This window comes from Gymnoscopelus microlampas, assembly GCF_963454915.1.
Source record: "Gymnoscopelus microlampas genome assembly, chromosome: 1".
Lineage (NCBI taxonomy): Eukaryota > Metazoa > Chordata > Actinopteri > Myctophiformes > Myctophidae > Gymnoscopelus > Gymnoscopelus microlampas.
Genome location: NC_139962.1, coordinates 4,541,440 through 4,559,804, shown reverse-complemented (window position 1 = coordinate 4,559,804; position 18,365 = coordinate 4,541,440).

Genomic DNA, 18,365 nt, shown 5'->3' with positions numbered 1-18,365 from the left:
TGAACACCGTCTTCACTTGTTCAATAAAGGAGAAACAGTTTAGTACATTCTGTATGTGATATGAACTCCAATGTCTAGGGCAGACACATGTAGTTTATAATCAGACAATGAGAGCAACCACAAGTGTTAACAACAAGTGTCTTGCCTCTTTCAGCCACTGTTTCATTAAGACTATACTAAAAGAGATCATTTCTATAGTTATGGACTGGAGAAATGAGTTTCTAAAGTGTTTAGTCTCTAACCACGATGATGAGTAGTGATACTGTTCTATGCTTCCTAGTGGAGTAATGAGGTAGAAAATATGTGGTGGTTCATCTTATACAAAGATCATTTGAAATACAAATTGTTTGCATTTTCTTCAATACAAAACAGTGTATTTGTAACATTTATTCTATTCGAACTCTTCCTGAAATTGCAATGTTGAGAGATTACCATTTTTTCCCACCCACTCATTTAGACCTGTAATCATGTTATGAGACAATAAAGTTGATTTAGATTCTCATGTATGTGAAGGTTCTAAAATGTCCTTATTTACACATTAATCTAAAGTTTGAATTTCCATTTTTTGTGTCTATATTTCCTATTTATGGAGATCTGATTTACTCTGTCATCAATATCCTCTCAGAACAATTACATTGCATTCTGGTTTATCTCCCCTAAGCCCTAACATTGTTGAAACTTGCATTGAAAATACAGAATGTTTCAATGTAATTTTGTCTTAATATATATTGGTAATCAAATGTATTTTGAATAACATTTATTTTACAGGTGACTTGGTAAAGTAGCCTATCCTACATATAATCCTACATGTAATTTTAGTAAAAAATAAAATAAAATAAAAATAAAAGAACAAGTTAATAGTAATATGAATAATAAACACAAATAACATTATGAAAAAAGTGTTATACACATCAAACAATAATGCAAAAATGTTTGTATGAGAAACACAGCAAAATATTTCCTCACTCAAAGGGAGAGTGCAAACAGTTCCCCAGTACCAGAAATTGCCAGTAGATGGCGGTCTTGTATTATTTTGTATTTGAATGTGTTTTGACTTGCAGTAGGGTTGAGCATAATTTGTCTGTCTTTCACAGCCACTTTATATGGCCATTTAAAATATCCTCCCAAAATGTCCTATTAATTGTACCAAATTTGCAAACCAACACCCTAAATATTGTTGTTTTTAAAGCCTTATTATTGCCATACTTAGACACCTTCAAACATTGCACAAACACTAAAGCTATGACAACTAGAAGAATCTGTGATGAATATATTGCCTAAAGTCTCTAACTTCCCCCCCCCCCCCTCAGTATTGTAACTGCATTTTGTCATGTTATTTGTAATTGTAATGTTAATGTTGATATGTTAAGAAAAAGTCTCGGCGAGTCTCAGCCAATCACAGCACAGCACTGCCCGGTTTATTTTGTCGCCAGGAAGATGACGCAAACCCCGCGACGAAAGAGTTACGTCACCTCGTCCTGGTCCAATCACGTTTCTCCGTTTTTGAGAGGCTCCACTTTTTCAAATCTGCTGCAGCTGATGTTCAACCGCGGCGTCACAACAACAACAACAACAACAACAACAACAACAACAACAACAACAACAACAACAGAGAACAGGAACTACACTAGTTTTGAGCCCTGAGGTACTCCGGTTAAGACATGGACGACTTTGCGTTAAACATGAGAAACTACAAGCGTGCCCTGGACAGAATCACGAGGAAGGTTCCTCCGAGGTGGAAAGACTGGTGATGCGAGGTTACGAGGAAGGTAATGTCTTAGCCATGGTTCACATGACGCTCGTCTGTCACGAGCGTCATGGAACCACTTGTTCCTGGTTTGCGATGGTTTTACATTTACAACCCGTACATCTACATAAATGTTCACATTTCAAATATAAAGTGCTGACCCCACGGCCACGGATGTTACAAGTTGAAGTGCACCAGTGTTAAGTACCCGTATCTTCCGTATTGTTCAATAGAAAGCTTTTTAGTCCGATCGCCGGCCATTTCTCCGATTCCCCCCCCCCCCCCCCCGATGCTTTCAACTACGCGCTCCTATCGGTTGGGAGGTGTGTTGCACTCTGATACATTATAAAAACAACATAAAATGGCCATCGATCGGATTTAAAATGCTTTTTATTGAACAATACGGAAGATACGGGTACTTATCGTGGCGCGCCTCAACATGTTACATCCGTGGCTAGGGGGTAAGCACTTTATATTTGAAATCTGAACGTTTATGTAGATGTGAGAGTTGTAAATGTAAAACAAATCGCAAACCAGGAACAAGTGGGTCCATGACTGTCACTGTCACTTGTTTCAGGGCTGGAGTGGGGGAAGCTAAGTGTTAACGTTAGCTCCGCTGTGTTGTGTATGTGCCAAGTTAACGCAGTGGTTCTCAACCTGTGGGTCGGGACACCCCTGGGGGTCCTTAGATGACAGTAAAGGGACCTTTTTAAGACCTTTTTAATACATTTTTTTGTTATGAAAAATGGCCATTACTGCATCAAAAGTAATCAACAAACTATATACTATAAAAACTGGTCAAACATTCACCAAATTGTCAAATAATATAAGAAGGAGGCACACATTTTGAAAAAGCAGATCTACAAGCAGATCTGTAGAGCTGTCACAATTTGTTTATCTGTGGGAACAGAGTCAAACTAAATGTAATGCATCAGTTCAAACTATGTTTTTTTTTTGGGGGGGGGTCCCGGCCTGAAAAGGTTGAGAACCACTGTGTTAACGGACATAAATTATAATATGTCATGTAGTCCAGATGACAGTAAAGTGACTATTTAATTACTTTTAAGAGCTCTTTAATACCAAGAGAGAAAAGAAATGAATGAAAAAAAGACCAATTACTGCATCAAACATAATCAACAAACTATAAAAACTATTCAAATATTGGCCAACTTGTCAAATAATATAAGAAAGAGTCAAACATTGTGAAAATAGCAGATCTACAAGCTCACAACGCCTCGCAACGAGGCGTTGTGAGCTTGTAGATCTGCTATTTTCACAATGTTTATCTGTGGGAACCGAGTCAAACTAAATGTAATGCCTCAACTCCCAACAATTCCAAGTGCTTGTCAGGTTCGGGGCCCCCAGTTACAATATGATTATTTTTGGGGGGTTCCCAGTTTAAATATGATTATTTAGGGGGGTCCCCAGTTAAAATATGATTATTTAGGGGGGTCACAGCCTGAAAAAGGTTGAGAACCACTGATCTAGACAAGACAGCGATGAAAAACGGTACAAAAACTGTCAAAATATGCAGTTTTATCAATTAATGGTGAAATGTATGTATGCAAGAATGTATTCATGCAACGTTAGTGACATTGAGAACTTGTCCATTTGACTTTTCACAGTATTCAGGACTGGGTGACAACTTGAAGGACGTGGACTTGCACAAGATGTCCTATAAAGGTGACCTAAAAGTCTTATGTTGGAATTTATACTTTGAAAACGTCATAAAAAATGTCGTAAATTGCCATTTTAGGTCATCAAAAATGATTTATTCAAGGCCTGTGTGTGTGTGTGTGTGTGTGTGTGTGTGTGTGTGTGTATGTGTATGTGTGTGTGTGTGTGTGTGTGTGTGTGTGTGTGTGTGTGTGTGTGTGTGTGTGTGTGTGTGTGTGTGTGTGTGTGTGTGTGTGTGTGTGCGTAGACCTTCACTCACACTCCAGGGATCAGAGATGGACAACTTACAACTGCATTAAGTATTTTATTAGCACATTAAGTATTTTATTAGCACTCTTGTGCTAATACAATACTTAATGCAGTAGTAAGTTGTCCATCTCTGTTCCCTGGAGTGTGCAGTCCCTTCCTTGAAAAATCTCCCTTTTTTTAAATCGTTAGAATCTAGACTAGACTTGCACCTCCAACGGGGTTACTTTTCTTTTTTACAAAAAAAAAAAAAAGTAACCCCGTTGGAGGGGTTATATATATATACACACGCGCACACACACACACACACACACACACACACACACACACACACTAGTGGTGGGAAAAAAAACGTTAATTTCAGTGAACGAACGATTGCGTTCACATTCACGGCAATGATTTGTTCAAATGATTTGTTCACGTTCTCGTTCAATACCGCTATTTTCTAGTGAAAAACACCAGCGCTCTCCCGTCCTGTGTACGCGGGGGGGGGGGAGGGATGGGGGGCATGCACACACACGCACACACACACACACACACACACATTTTAAAAAATCCTGAGAGTATAATTGCAGTGAGAACACTGTAGGTTGTGATTGATTTGTGACGTGCATATTACTCAGTGGTTGTTTACTTGTATCTGTCTATTACTAACATGTGGTTGGCGTTATTCTGTGTTTTGTATTTCATGTTCTGCCCTGTCCTTGGATGATGAAGTGCTCTCTCGCCACCTCGCCATGTCACTGTTGGAACCAAATGAACCAAATGTAAGGTTTGGCTGGTAGAGGTAGACAATATTGTGGTTGATGTGACAACATGTACTTGTGACAGTGTGTATATGAGTTGAGGGAGACCCCCCTTCTTGCTTGTCATCTTCCACTTTATTCAATCCACTTTATTTATAGAGCACATTTAAAAACAACAGTGTTGAAACCAAAGTGCTGTACACTCAATAACAAAATACTAAAAACAAACAAAACAACACACAGTTAAACAGGACAACATTTGACACAATGCCCGGAGGAAAACAGCAGCTTCTCAATCTGATTTATTTATTTATTTTTCAAATCTCTGTTACTTTAAGATTCTACAAATGTCTTCTAAATACTAACAGTGCTTTGAAAAAAAAAATTATGTTACTATATCAGTGGTTCTCAAAGTTGTCAAGGGCCTCAAAAATTATATGTATTTGGCTGTAAACCCCCCATCTGAAAATGTTTTGTTCCAGGGACCCCCAGAAGCAAAGATTTGAGTTAAAAATGTTTGCTTAAAAAATTATAATATGTATATATTCAAAGACTTGCACAATTTTTCAAGCTCATAGCGCGGCACTCAGATATGAGCTTGTATATCTGATATTTTTGAATATCCAAATAAATCTAAAAACACCGATGCATTCCCTAGCAGATTTGTGTGATCTAATTATCATTAGAGCTGGCATCACTGGCTCTTTAGTTTCATTTCACACTCGTAAAAGAGACTATAGTCTCAACAAAACAAAAAAAAATATTTTTGGGGCTTTTATGCCTTTTATTGACATGGCAGTAGGCTGACATGCAGCAAAGACACGCCGTCAGTCAATGTGTTTTTTTTAGAATGACACAGATGCGTTCCTGCTCTTAACCCATTAAGACCTGAGGCCGATTCTACAAAATGTCTTCTAAACTGTTCTTTGAAAAAACATATGTTACTATGTCAGTGGTTCTCAAACTTTTTAATGTCAAGGACCCCTAAAATGATAGGTACTGTATTTGGCCGTCGACCCCCATCTCACAATATGTTGTTCCAGGGACCCCCCAGAAGCAAATATTTGAGTTAAAAATGTTCACTTTAAAACAATATATATTCAAAGATTTGCACACATTTTCACGATTTTTCAAAAATAGCAGATCTACAAGCTCGTAGTGCGGCACACGTGTCTGGTCTCAACCAATAGCGTTTGAGTTCCGGCGTGGCCAACTGTATATATTAACGATGGAGGAATGCATGTTCCTGAACTATCGGCTTCATTTGCGTTCTGTAGAAAGCAGGGGAGTGGCTTTGTCCATTCCTTTTTTACAGTCTATGGACACAACAGGAAGGCATTCCAGACACACTCTGGGGGAATCCAGGTCTAGGTCTCCGCCTCCACTCTCCTCCCCACAGAAGTCGATCACGTCACCAAGGAAGCATCGCCGCTACAGTCCCTCACGATCGGCAAAGGTCAACTCATGCCAGTCACCCTCCAGAGTCCACAAGTCAGACACGGCACAGAGCCATTGCAGACGCCCAGCGTTTACCAGATCTAGGTCTGAATCTCCACACTCTTCTCCAGAAGTACCGCAGAAGTTGATCACGTCACCACGGAAGCCTCACCGCGCGGTGACAGTCCCTCGCGGTCAAAGTTCTGCTCGCGCCAGTGGACCGCGGCGGGGACGGGCCGTTCCTCGGACGTCTCCACATGCCACTGCAGCGTCCCATACTCTCCCAAGAAGATCGACGTCGCGTTTTCAGAGAGTCTACCACAGATTAGTCTGCCCGGTAAAACCGGCTCCTCACAGCGTGTGCGCGAGGCACCACACGGAGGCCAACAGAGCCGTGGCAGCGCTGTCCTTTGTCCCCTCACCGATCCCGGCTTCCCGAGAAGTGCCGCAGGGAACTGTGCTCCGAAAGCCCCCGCTCCAACAACAAACGCCCCAGAGGCCGACGCGGCGCGAACTCCCCCGGTTACCTCCGACACCTGAGAGAGAACCTAACACCCCTCAAGCAGCCGGCGGATTTTCTCAACTGGACCAGAGGCATCATGTGATTACCACATGGGACGATAATCGTTAATATAATTTATCGTGATTATAAAAAAGCTCACAATAATCGTATCGCAGAGATTTTAATTTATCGTGAAATTGTCCTCCGTCATACACTGGGATCATTTCACCTTTGCATATCCGGTACCACTTTAACCCTCTAGAATTGGTAAAACACCACCAGTCTTTTTTTTTTCTCTCTAGATCTCTTTGCCCAAAAATAGCCGATCTACAAGCTCACAACGCGTCGCGTTGCGACGCGTTGTGAGCTTGTAGATCTGCTTTTTTTTGTGCAAATGTTCCACCCCAGACTATGGATACTGGGGTTCAAGAAGTGGTTAACAAAAATAGCATTTTAGGAGTTTTACGCATATTTTGGTTTATCACGATAATATCGCGAATCGCAATTATTTTGGTCACAAATAATCGTGACATGACATTTTCATGTCGTTACCATCCCTAACACCATGTATAGCCACAGCAAGGCTAGCATGGCTCAGAGACCCGGAGTCAGTTGCATCACTTCACACTAAGTTCAAACTTAGCTTAACCCGGGGACGCATCCCTGTCATTTTAGATTTATTTGGCTATTCAAAAAATAGTGAAAATGTGTGCAAATCTTTGAACATATATATATATAACTCAAATCCTTGCTTCTGGGGGTCCCTGGAACAAAAATATGATACAAATGTTTTTTTTTTTTAATTAATAAATATATATTTAAAGATTTGCACAAATTTTCACGTTTTTTCTAAAAATAGCCAAATCAATCTAAAAATGACAGATACTTTCCTGGTATAAATGTTTTTTTAAAAAAGCCATTTAAGCTATAACTAGGCTAAGTTTGAACTTAGTGTGAGGTGGTGCAACTGGCCCCCAGTCCCCAGTTGCACCCATGTCAGGAGAGATGGGTGACTGGGTTGGTCTGCTTCGACGTAATTCTTCACCCTGGGTACGTCGTCCTCCAGAAAAAGATTAATACAAACATAGCGTGTAGAAGCTTGACGATTAACCCATTAAGACCGGGAACGCATCTCTTGTCATTTTAAGATTCCTTTGGCTATTCAAAAATAACAGATCTACAAGCTCATAGCGTGGCACCGAGTGGGCTTTTTTTTGTTTTTGAATAATCTTGAACGTTTGTGCGAATATTTGAATATATATATATATATATTTTTTTTCAAAGGGTCCCTGGAACTAAATATTTTGAGATGGGGGTCCGCGGCCAAATATATAGCATTTTGGGGGTCCTTGACATGAAAAAGTTTGAGCACCACTGATATTATAGAAAAATAGGTTTAAAAAAAAAACGGTTAGGATTTAGAAGACATTAGAATCCCCCAGAAGCAAAGATTTGAGTTACAAATGTTCACTTAAAAATATATATATTCAAAGATTTGCACACATTTTCATGATTGAAAAAAAAACATAGCAGATCTACAAGCTCATAGCACGGCACTCAGTCCCGTGCTATGAACTTGTATATCTGCTATTTGTTTACTATTCTGCTTTTTGTTTACAACTGTTTTCTGATGTTCATTACTTTAGAATGAGACTACAACAGTTTTCTGGTGTTTTTTGGTTGGAGGAAGAAGAAGGATGAAGTGTTTTTCCTCTCATTAGAATGAGACTGCTGTATCATTAATGTAACTCTTGACCAAAAAGAAAATTACCAATTACTTCCTGTTTGTTTATACTTTGATTTTAAAAGTCAACGTTTCATGTTAATTAATTTTATGTACAACTAATTAAAGGTGGCGTAAGTGATATTTGTGGAAACTTTTTCAAAGTTTTTCATTAAAACGATATAGTGTTTTTTTTAGTAACGGGAGTCTCTCCAGCTCTTTAATAAAGACATACATTTTCAGGTTGGGATACCAATTTCATCCAATCAGGAGAGAGAATCACACAAATATGATTTATCAGTTTCAATTTTATAATGTTCCAGTTCCATTCTTTTTTTTCTTTTCACCATCACTTCCAATTTCACTTGTGTATCCTGTACGACTTCTCTCTCCTGATTGAATAAAATTAGCATCCCGAGTCCCGACCTGAAAATGTACTTTTTGAGTGGTGCCAACCACTCCTATATCTGACTTTGTCTGTGTGTCCGTCCGTATGTATGTATGTATGTCCAATAAACAAACATTGATGACAACATCAATACAGGGCTCATCAAAGGCACCACTCACAGGGTGTGATTTTTATTTACCAAAGAGCAGGAAAGATGGGGAGACCCCTGTCACTATATACTGTACAGCTACTTGGTCAGATATATGTTGCATTTATACCAAGCTCATGATGGAAGCAATGTCATTGGTTATCCAGGTGTCAATCAACTCTAGTCAACATAGCAGGTTCAGAGAGGGGGTGGGACTAAAAAAAAGTTATAAAGTCTATAATCTCCATTCTGATCCAGAAGAGATGTCTTGTTCTTGTTGTTTGTCAGTTTCAGTGGCCTTATGGTTGAGGTATTTGTCCTGAGATTTGAAGGTTGGGGTTTGATTCCCTGGCTGGGTCGTACCAAAGACTTTATAAAGGAAGGGCACCCAGTGCTTCCTTTCTTGCCACTCAGCATCAAGGGGGCAAAATTAATCTCCAAATTAATGTGTATTTGGCCACGAATCCTCATCTGAAAATATTTTGTGCCAGTGAAGATTATTCCATATTTTTAAAACAATTTCAAAACTAGCCGATTAACAAGCTACATTTGACACATTCACTTTTTTTAATATATCAAATGTAGTTTGAAAGTAAGAGTGTTGTTTGAACTCAAACCTTTAGAGCTTCAAACATAAGTTTTGATATGACATTCTAGTCATTAAATTCATGCAATAATAAATAATATTCCTGAAGTCGTAAAGACTGCTAATTTGGGGTGTGGTGATCAAGCTCAGCGTAGCCATTTAGCACAAATATAGTATTTGAGTTGATATAATAAATATATTTAATCAATCATGAATAAAAAGTACATGTAGTGCTAACTACAATTATTTGAGTAAATCATGGTTATCGATTTACAGAAGTACAAGTAACTAAAAGGTTTCAGTTCTGAATACATCTGACTTTTGAGTTTGGCTAATCTATATACATAAGTACAATTAACAAAAGTTCTGATTACTTAACTTTAATACAAACTTTTTAGGTAAATGATTGCCTGAAAAGTTTTGAGTATTGATACTTTTACTTAAGTAAAACATTTGAGTACTGGAACACTGTATAAATGGGTACTCTCTCTTGATTAGAGTTTTTGTCGCCTACCTGAACATGTTTATTAAAGAGCTGGAGAGACTGGGAGACTCCTGTTGCTGAAAAACACAAGTTGAAAATAACTTTATACTTAACTTTTTATTCTGGGTGGAAACATTCGTCAAAAATAGATCTACAAGGCTAGAAGCTTGTATATCTTCATTTGTTGTTTCTGGTTTATTATTGTTGTTGAAGGCAACTGTTCATCGCACAGCTCATAACATTAAGACTTATTTAAGGCAACCACCACCATAGTATTGTGAAGTAATTGTAGTATTAGTTTGTAGTAAAGTCTGAAGAACAGCCACAACAGAAACCTGTGATCAGTGTTGCCATGTCTGCTTATTATAAGTGACTTTGGGCTTGTTTGTCTGCAAAGTGGCTTGTAAATAGTGGTAGTTGTCGTTTTTTGGGCTTCCTTCCTAAATGTTGTTTAAACCGGTGGTTCTCAAACATGTCACTTTAGAGCAGATGGTCTGTTTACAGACTTTATCTTCAACCTGTAAATAAGCCAAAAAGCAAAAGACACTGGTATGGAACTCCTGGTTTACTTGGATGGGGTTCAATTCCTTGCGGTGTCTGCTGATTGCAGGTTAAGTGTAGTAAGTAAAGTATTATAGTTCCAGGGTTTAGTCAATACCAGAGTATTATAGTTTTTTCAGTTCCAGGAATTAGTCATGCCCCGAGTATGTAATGTTTTTTTTTTTTAACCATTACATACTCTATGACTAATTCCTGGAACTTTTTCCAGTTCCAGGAATTAGTCATGCCAGTTCCCTAATATTCATCGAGCTCTGGACTTAGTACATTTATTTTTTCACCATTGGGTCACTACCGAAACAAAAGTTAAATCCAAAAAAATCACTAAGTGTGGAGGCCAAAATCGTCCCCCCGAAAACCTGTTAGGAGTACGTTTCAGGCAATTTAGAGTTGATTGGTAGTATTTTGTAGTGACACTTTTTTTGGTCCCTAACATTCATCGAGCTCTGGACTTAGTACATTTATTTTTTCACCATTGGGTCACTACCGAAACGAAAGTTGGTCACTACCGAAACGAAAGTTAAATCCGAAAAAATCACTAAGTGTGGAGGCCAAAATCGTCCCCCCAAAAACCTGTTAGGAGTACGTTTCAGGCAATTTAAAGTTGATTGGTAGTACTTTGTAGTGACTTTTTTTTTGGTCCCTAACATTCATCGAGCTCTGGACTTAGTCATTTTTTTTTCGTTTCGGTAGCGAAACGAAGTTAAATCCGAAAAAATCACTAAGTGTGGAGGCCAAAATTGTTCCCCCAAAAACCTGTTAGGAGTACGTTTCAGGCAATTTAAAGTTGATTGGTAGTACTTTGTAGTGACTTTTTTTTTGGTCCCTAATATTCATCGAGCTCTGGACTTAGTCATTTTTTTTTTCGTTTCGATAGCGAAACGAAGTTAAAATCCGAAAAAATCACTAAGTGTGGAGGCCAAAATTGTTCCCCCAAAAACCTGTTAGGAGTACGTTTCAGGCAATTTAAAGTTGATTGGTAGTACTTTGTAGTGACTTTTTTTTTGGTCCCTAACATTCATCGAGCTCTGAACTTAGTCATTTTTTTCCCGTTTCGGTAGTGACACCATTGTGTCATTACCGAAACGAAGTTAAATCCGAAAAAATCACTAAGTGTGGAGGCCAAAATTGTTCCCCCAAAAACCTGTTAGGAGTACGTTTCAGGCAATTTAAAGTTGATTGGTAGTACTTTGTAGTGACTTTTTTTTTGGTCCCTAACATTCATCGAGACAAAGTTAAATCCGAAAAAATCACTAAGTGTGGAGGCCAAAATTGTTCCGGTAGTGACACCATTGTGACACCATTGTGTCACTACCAAAACGAAAAAAACATTACTAAGTCTAGAGCTCGATGAATGTTAGGGGCCAAAAAATAAGTCACTACCAATCAACTTTAAATTGCCTGAAACGTACTCCTAACAGGTTTTTGGGGGATTTTTTTTTTTCTTCGTTTCGGTAGTGACACCATTGTGTCACTACCGAAACGGAAAAAAAATTACTAAGTCCAGAGCTCGATGAATGTTAGGGGCCAAAAAAAAAGTCAAAAATTACTAAGTCCAGAGCTCGATGAATGTTAGGGACAAAAAAAAAAGTCACTACCAATCAACTTTAAATTGCCTGAAACATACTCCTAACAGGTTTTTGAGGGAACATTATTTTTTTCCATTTCGGTAGTGACACCATGGTGTCACTACCAATCAACTTTAAATTGCCTGAAACGTACTCCTAACAGGTTTTTGGGGGAACATTTTTTTTTTCGTTTCGGTAGTGACACCATTGTGTCACTACCGAAACGGAAAAAAATTTACTAAGTCCAGAGCTCGATGAATGTTAGGGGCCAAAAAAAAAGTCAAAAATTACTAAGTCCAGAGCTCGATGAATGTTAGGGACCAAAAAAAAAGTCACTACCAATCAAATTTAAATTGCCTGAAACGTACTCCTAACAGGTTTTTGGGGGAACATTTTTTTTTCCATTTCGGTAGTGACACCATTGTGTCACTACCAAAACGAAAAAAACATTACTAAGTCTAGAGCTCGATGAATGTTAGGGGCCAAAAAATAAGTCACTACCAATCAACTTTAAATTGCCTGAAACGTACTCCTAACAGGTTTTTGGGGGATTTTTTTTTTTCTTCGTTTCGGTAGTGACACCATTGTGTCACTACCGAAACGGAAAAAAAATTACTAAGTCCAGAGCTCGATGAATGTTAGGGGCCAAAAAAAAAGTCAAAAATTACTAAGTCCAGAGCTCGATGAATGTTAGGGACAAAAAAAAAAGTCACTACCAATCAACTTTAAATTGCCTGAAACATACTCCTAACAGGTTTTTGGGGGAACATTATTTTTTTCCATTTCGGTAGTGACACCATGGTGTCACTACCAATCAACTTTAAATTGCCTGAAACGTACTCCTAACAGGTTTTTGGGGGAACATTTTTTTTTTCGTTTCGGTAGTGACACCATTGTGTCACTACCGAAACGGAAAAAAAATTACTAAGTCCAGAGCTCGATGAATGTTAGGGGCCAAAAAAAAAGTCAAAAATTACTAAGTCCAGAGCTCGATGAATGTTAGGGACCAAAAAAAAAGTCACTACCAATCAAATTTAAATTGCCTGAAACGTACTCCTAACAGGTTTTTGGGGGAACATTTTTTTTTCCATTTCGGTAGTGACACCATTGTGTCACTACCGAAACGGGAAAAAAATTACCAAGTCCAGAGCTCGATGAATGTTAGGGACGAAAAAAAAAGTCACTACCAATCAACTTTAAATTGCCTGAAACGTACTCCTAACAGGTTTTTGGGGGAACTTTTTTTTTTTTCGTTTCGGTAGTGTCACTACCGAAACGGAAAAAAAATTACTAAGTCCAGAGCTCGATGAATGTTAGGGACCAAAAAAAAGTCACAAAAAAGTCACTACCAATCAACTTTAAATTGCCTGAAACATACTCCTAACAGGTTTTTGGGGGAACATTATTTTTTTCCATTTCGGTAGTGACACCATGGTGTCACTACCAATCAACTTTAAATTGCCTGAAACGTACTCCTAACAGGTTTTTGGGGGAACATTTTTTTTTTCGTTTCGGTAGTGACACCATTGTGTCACTACCGAAACGGAAAAAAAATTACTAAGTCCAGAGCTCGATCAATGTTAGGGGCCAAAAAAAAAGTCAAAAATTACTAAGTCCAGAGCTCGATGAATGTTAGGGACCAAAAGAAAAGTCACTACCAATCAACTTTAAATTGCCTGAAACGTACTCCTAACAGGTTTTTGGGGGAACATTTTTTTTTCCGTTTCGGTAGTGACACCATTGTGTCACTACCGAAACGGAAAAAAAATTACTAAGTCCAGAGCTCGATGACTGTTAGGGACCAAAAGAAAAGTCACTACCAATCAACTTTAAATTGCCTGAAACGTACTCCTAACAGGTTTTTGGGGGAACATTTTTTTTTTTCGTTTCGGTAGTGACACCATTGTGTCACTACCGAAACGGAAAAAAAATTACTACGTCCAGAGCTCGATGAATGTTAGGGACAAAAAAAAAAGTCACTACCAATCAACTTTAAATTGCCTGAAACGTACTCCTAACAGGTTTTTGGGGGAACATTATTTTTTTCCATTTCGGTAGTGACACCATGGTGTCACTACCAATCAACTTTAAATTGCCTGAAACGTACTCCTAACAGGTTTTTGGGGGAACATTCTTTTTTTTCGTTTCGGTAGTGACACCATTGTGTCACTACCGAAACGGAAAAAAAATTACTAAGTCCAGAGCTCGATGAATGTTAGGGGCCAAAAAAAAAGTCAAAAATTACTAAGTCCAGAGCTCGATGAATGTTAGGGACCAAAAAAAAAGTCACTACCAATCAACTTTAAATTGCCTGAAACGTACTCCTAACAGGTTTTTGGGGGAACATTTTTTTTTCCATTTCGGTAGTGACACCATTGTGTCACTACCGAAACGGAAAAAAAATTACTAAGTCCAGAGCTCGATGAATGTTAGGGACGAAAAAAAAAGTCACTACCAATCAACTTTAAATTGCCTGAAACGTACTCCTAACAGGTTTTTGGGGGAACATTTTTTTTTTGTTTCGGTAGTGTCACTACCGAAACGGAAAAAAAATTACTAAGTCCAGAGCTCGATGAATGTTAGGGACCAAAAGAAAAGTCACTACCAATCAACTTTAAATTGCCTGAAACGTACTCCTAACAGGTTTTTGGGGGAACATTTTTTTCCCATTTCGGTAGTGACACCATTGTGTCACTACCGAAACGGAAAAAAAATTACTAAGTCCAGAGCTCGATGAATGTTAGGGACCAAAAAAAAAGTCACTACCAATCAACTTTAAATTGCCTGAAACGTACTCCTAACAGGTTTTTGGGGGAACATTTTTTTTTCCATTTCGGTAGTGACACAATGGTGTCACTACCGAAACGGAAAAAAAATTACTAAGTCCAGAGCTCGATGAGTGTTAGGGACCAAAGAAAAAGTCACTACCAATCAACTTTAAATTGCCTGAAACATACTCCTAACAGGTTTTTGGGGGAACATTTTTTTTTCCGTTTCGGCAGTGTCACTACCGAAACGGAAAAAAATTTACCAAGTCCAGAGCTCGATGAATGTTAGGGACCAAAAAAAAGTCACTACCAATCAACTTTAAATTGCCTGAAACGTACTCCTAACAGGTTTTTGGGGGAACATTTTTTTTTTCGTTCCGGTAGTGTCACTACCGAAACGGGAAAAAAATTACTAAGTCCAGAGCTCGATGAATGTTAGGGACGAAAAAAAAAGTCACTACCAATCAACTTTAAATTGCCTGAAACATACTCTTAACAGGTTTTTGGGGGAACATTATTTTTTTCCATTTCGGTAGTGACACCATGGTGTCACTACCAATCAACTTTAAATTGCCTGAAACGTACTCCTAACAGGTTTTTGGGGGAACATTCTTTTTTTTCGTTTCGGTAGTGACACCATTGTGTCACTACCGAAACGGAAAAAAAATTACTAAGTCCAGAGCTCGATGAATGTTAGGGGCCAAAAAAAAAGTCAAAAATTACTAAGTCCAGAGCTCGATGAATGTTAGGGACCAAAAAAAAAGTCACTACCAATCAACTTTAAATTGCCTGAAACGTACTCCTAACAGGTTTTTGGGGGAACATTTTTTTTTTCGTTTCGGTAGTGACACCATTGTGTCACTACCGAAACGGAAAAAAAAATACTAAGTCCAGAGCTCGATGAATGTTAGGGGCCAAAAAAAAAGTCAAAAATTACTAAGTCCAGAGCTCGATGAATGTTAGGGACAAAAAAAAAAGTCACTACCAATCAACTTTAAATTGCCTGAAACATACTCCTAACAGGTTTTTGGGGGAACATTATTTTTTTCCATTTCGGTAGTGACACCATGGTGTCACTACCGAAACGGAAAAAAAATTACTAAGTCCAGAGCTCGATGAATGTTAGGGGCCAAAAAAAAAGTCAAAAATTACTAAGTCCAGAGCTCGATGAATGTTAGGGACCAAAAAAAAAGTCACTACCAATCAAATTTAAATTGCCTGAAACGTACTCCTAACAGGTTTTTGGGGGAACTTTTTTTTTTCCGTTTCGGTAGTGACACCATTGTGTCACTACCGAAACGGAAAAAAAATTACTAAGTCCAGAGCTCGATGAATGTTAGGGACCAAAAGAAAAGTCACTACCAATCAACTTTAAATTGCCTGAAACGTACTCCTAACAGGTTTTTGGGGGAACATTTTTTTTTCCGTTTCGGTAGTGACACCATTGTGTCACTACCGAAACGGAAAAAAAATTACTAAGTCCAGAGCTCGATGACTGTTAGGGACCAAAAAAAAAGTCACTACCAATCAACTTTAAATTGCCTGAAACGTACTCCTAACAGGTTTTTGGGGAAATATTTTTTTTTTCGTTTCGGTAGTGACACCATTGTGTCACTACCGAAACGGAAAAAAAATTACTACGTCCAGAGCTCGATGAATGTTAGGGACAAAAAAAAAAGTCACTACCAATCAACTTTAAATTGCCTGAAACGTACTCCTAACAGGTTTTTGGGGGAACATTATTTTTTTCCATTTCGGTAGTGACACCATGGTGTCACTACCAATCAACTTTAAATTGCCTGAAACGTACTCCTAACAGGTTTTTGGGGGAACATTCTTTTTTTTCGTTTCGGTAGTGACACCATTGTGTCACTACCGAAACGGAAAAAAAATTACTAAGTCCAGAGCTCGATGAATGTTAGGGACCAAAAAAAAAGTCACTACCAATCAACTTTAAATTGCCTGAAACGTACTCCTAACAGGTTTTTGGGGGAACATTTTTTTTTCCGTTTCGGTAGTGACACCATTGTGTCACTACCGAAACGGAAAAAAAATTACTAAGTCCAGAGCTCGATGAATGTTAGGGACGAAAAAAAAAGTCACTACCAATCAACTTTAAATTGCCTGAAACGTACTCCTAACAGGTTTTTGGGGGAACATTTTTTTTTTGTTTCGGTAGTGTCACTACCGAAACGGAAAAAAAATTACTAAATCCAGAGCTCGATGAATGTTAGGGACCAAAAGAAAAGTCACTACCAATCAACTTTAAATTGCCTGAAACGTACTCCTAACAGGTTTTTGGGGGAACATTTTTTTCCCATTTCGGTAGTGACACCATTGTGTCACTACCGAAACGGAAAAAAAATTACTAAGTCCAGAGCTCGATGAATGTTAGGGACCAAAAAAAAAGTCACTACCAATCAACTTTAAATTGCCTGAAACGTACTCCTAACAGGTTTTTGGGGGAACATTTTTTTTCCCATTTCGGTAGCCGAAACGGAAAAAAAATTACTAAGTCCAGAGCTCGATGAATGTTAGGGACCAAAAAAAAAGTCACTACCAATCAACTTTAAATTGCCTGAAACGTACTCCTAACAGGTTTTTGGGGGAAAAAAAAATCGTTTCGGTAGTGACACCACTACCGAAACGGAAAAAAAATTACTAAGTCCAGAGCTCGATGAATGTTAGGGAACAAAAAAAAAGTCACTACCAAATAACTTTAAATTGCCTGAAACGTACTCCTAAGAGGTTTTTGGGGGAACATTTTTTTTTCCGTTTCGGTAGTGACACCATTGTGTCACTACCGAAACGGAAAAAAAATTACAAAGTCCAGAGCTCGATGAATGTTAGGGACAAAAAAAAAAGTCACTACCAATCAACTTTAAATTGCCTGAAACGTACTCCTAACAGGTTTTTGGGGGAACATTATTTTTTTCCATTTCGGTAGTGACACCATGGTGTCACTACCAATCAACTTTAAATTGCCTGAAACGTACTCCTAACAGGTTTTTGGGGGAACATTCTTTTTTTTCGTTTCGGTAGTGACACCATTGTGTCACTACCGAAACGGAAAAAAAATTACTAAGTCCAGAGCTCGATGAATGTTAGGGACCAAAAAAAAAGTCACTACCAATCAACTTTAAATTGCCTGAAACGTACTCCTAACAGGTTTTTGGGGGAACATTTTTTTTTCCGTTTCGGTAGTGACACCATTGTGTCACTACCGAAACGGAAAAAAAATTACTAAGTCCAGAGCTCGATGAATGTTAGGGACGAAAAAAAAAGTCACTACCAATCAACTTTAAATTGCCTGAAACGTACTCCTAACAGGTTTTTGGGGGAACATTTTTTTTTTGTTTCGGTAGTGTCACTACCGAAACGGAAAAAAAATTACTAAATCCAGAGCTCGATGAATGTTAGGGACCAAAAGAAAAGTCACTACCAATCAACTTTAAATTGCCTGAAACGTACTCCTAACAGGTTTTTGGGGGAACATTTTTTTCCCATTTCGGTAGTGACACCATTGTGTCACTACCGAAACGGAAAAAAAATTACTAAGTCCAGAGCTCGATGAATGTTAGGGACCAAAAAAAAAGTCACTACCAATCAACTTTAAATTGCCTGAAACGTACTCCTAACAGGTTTTTGGGGGAACATTTTTTTTCCCATTTCGGTAGCCGAAACGGAAAAAAAATTACTAAGTCCAGAGCTCGATGAATGTTAGGGACCAAAAAAAAAGTCACTACCAATCAACTTTAAATTGCCTGAAACGTACTCCTAACAGGTT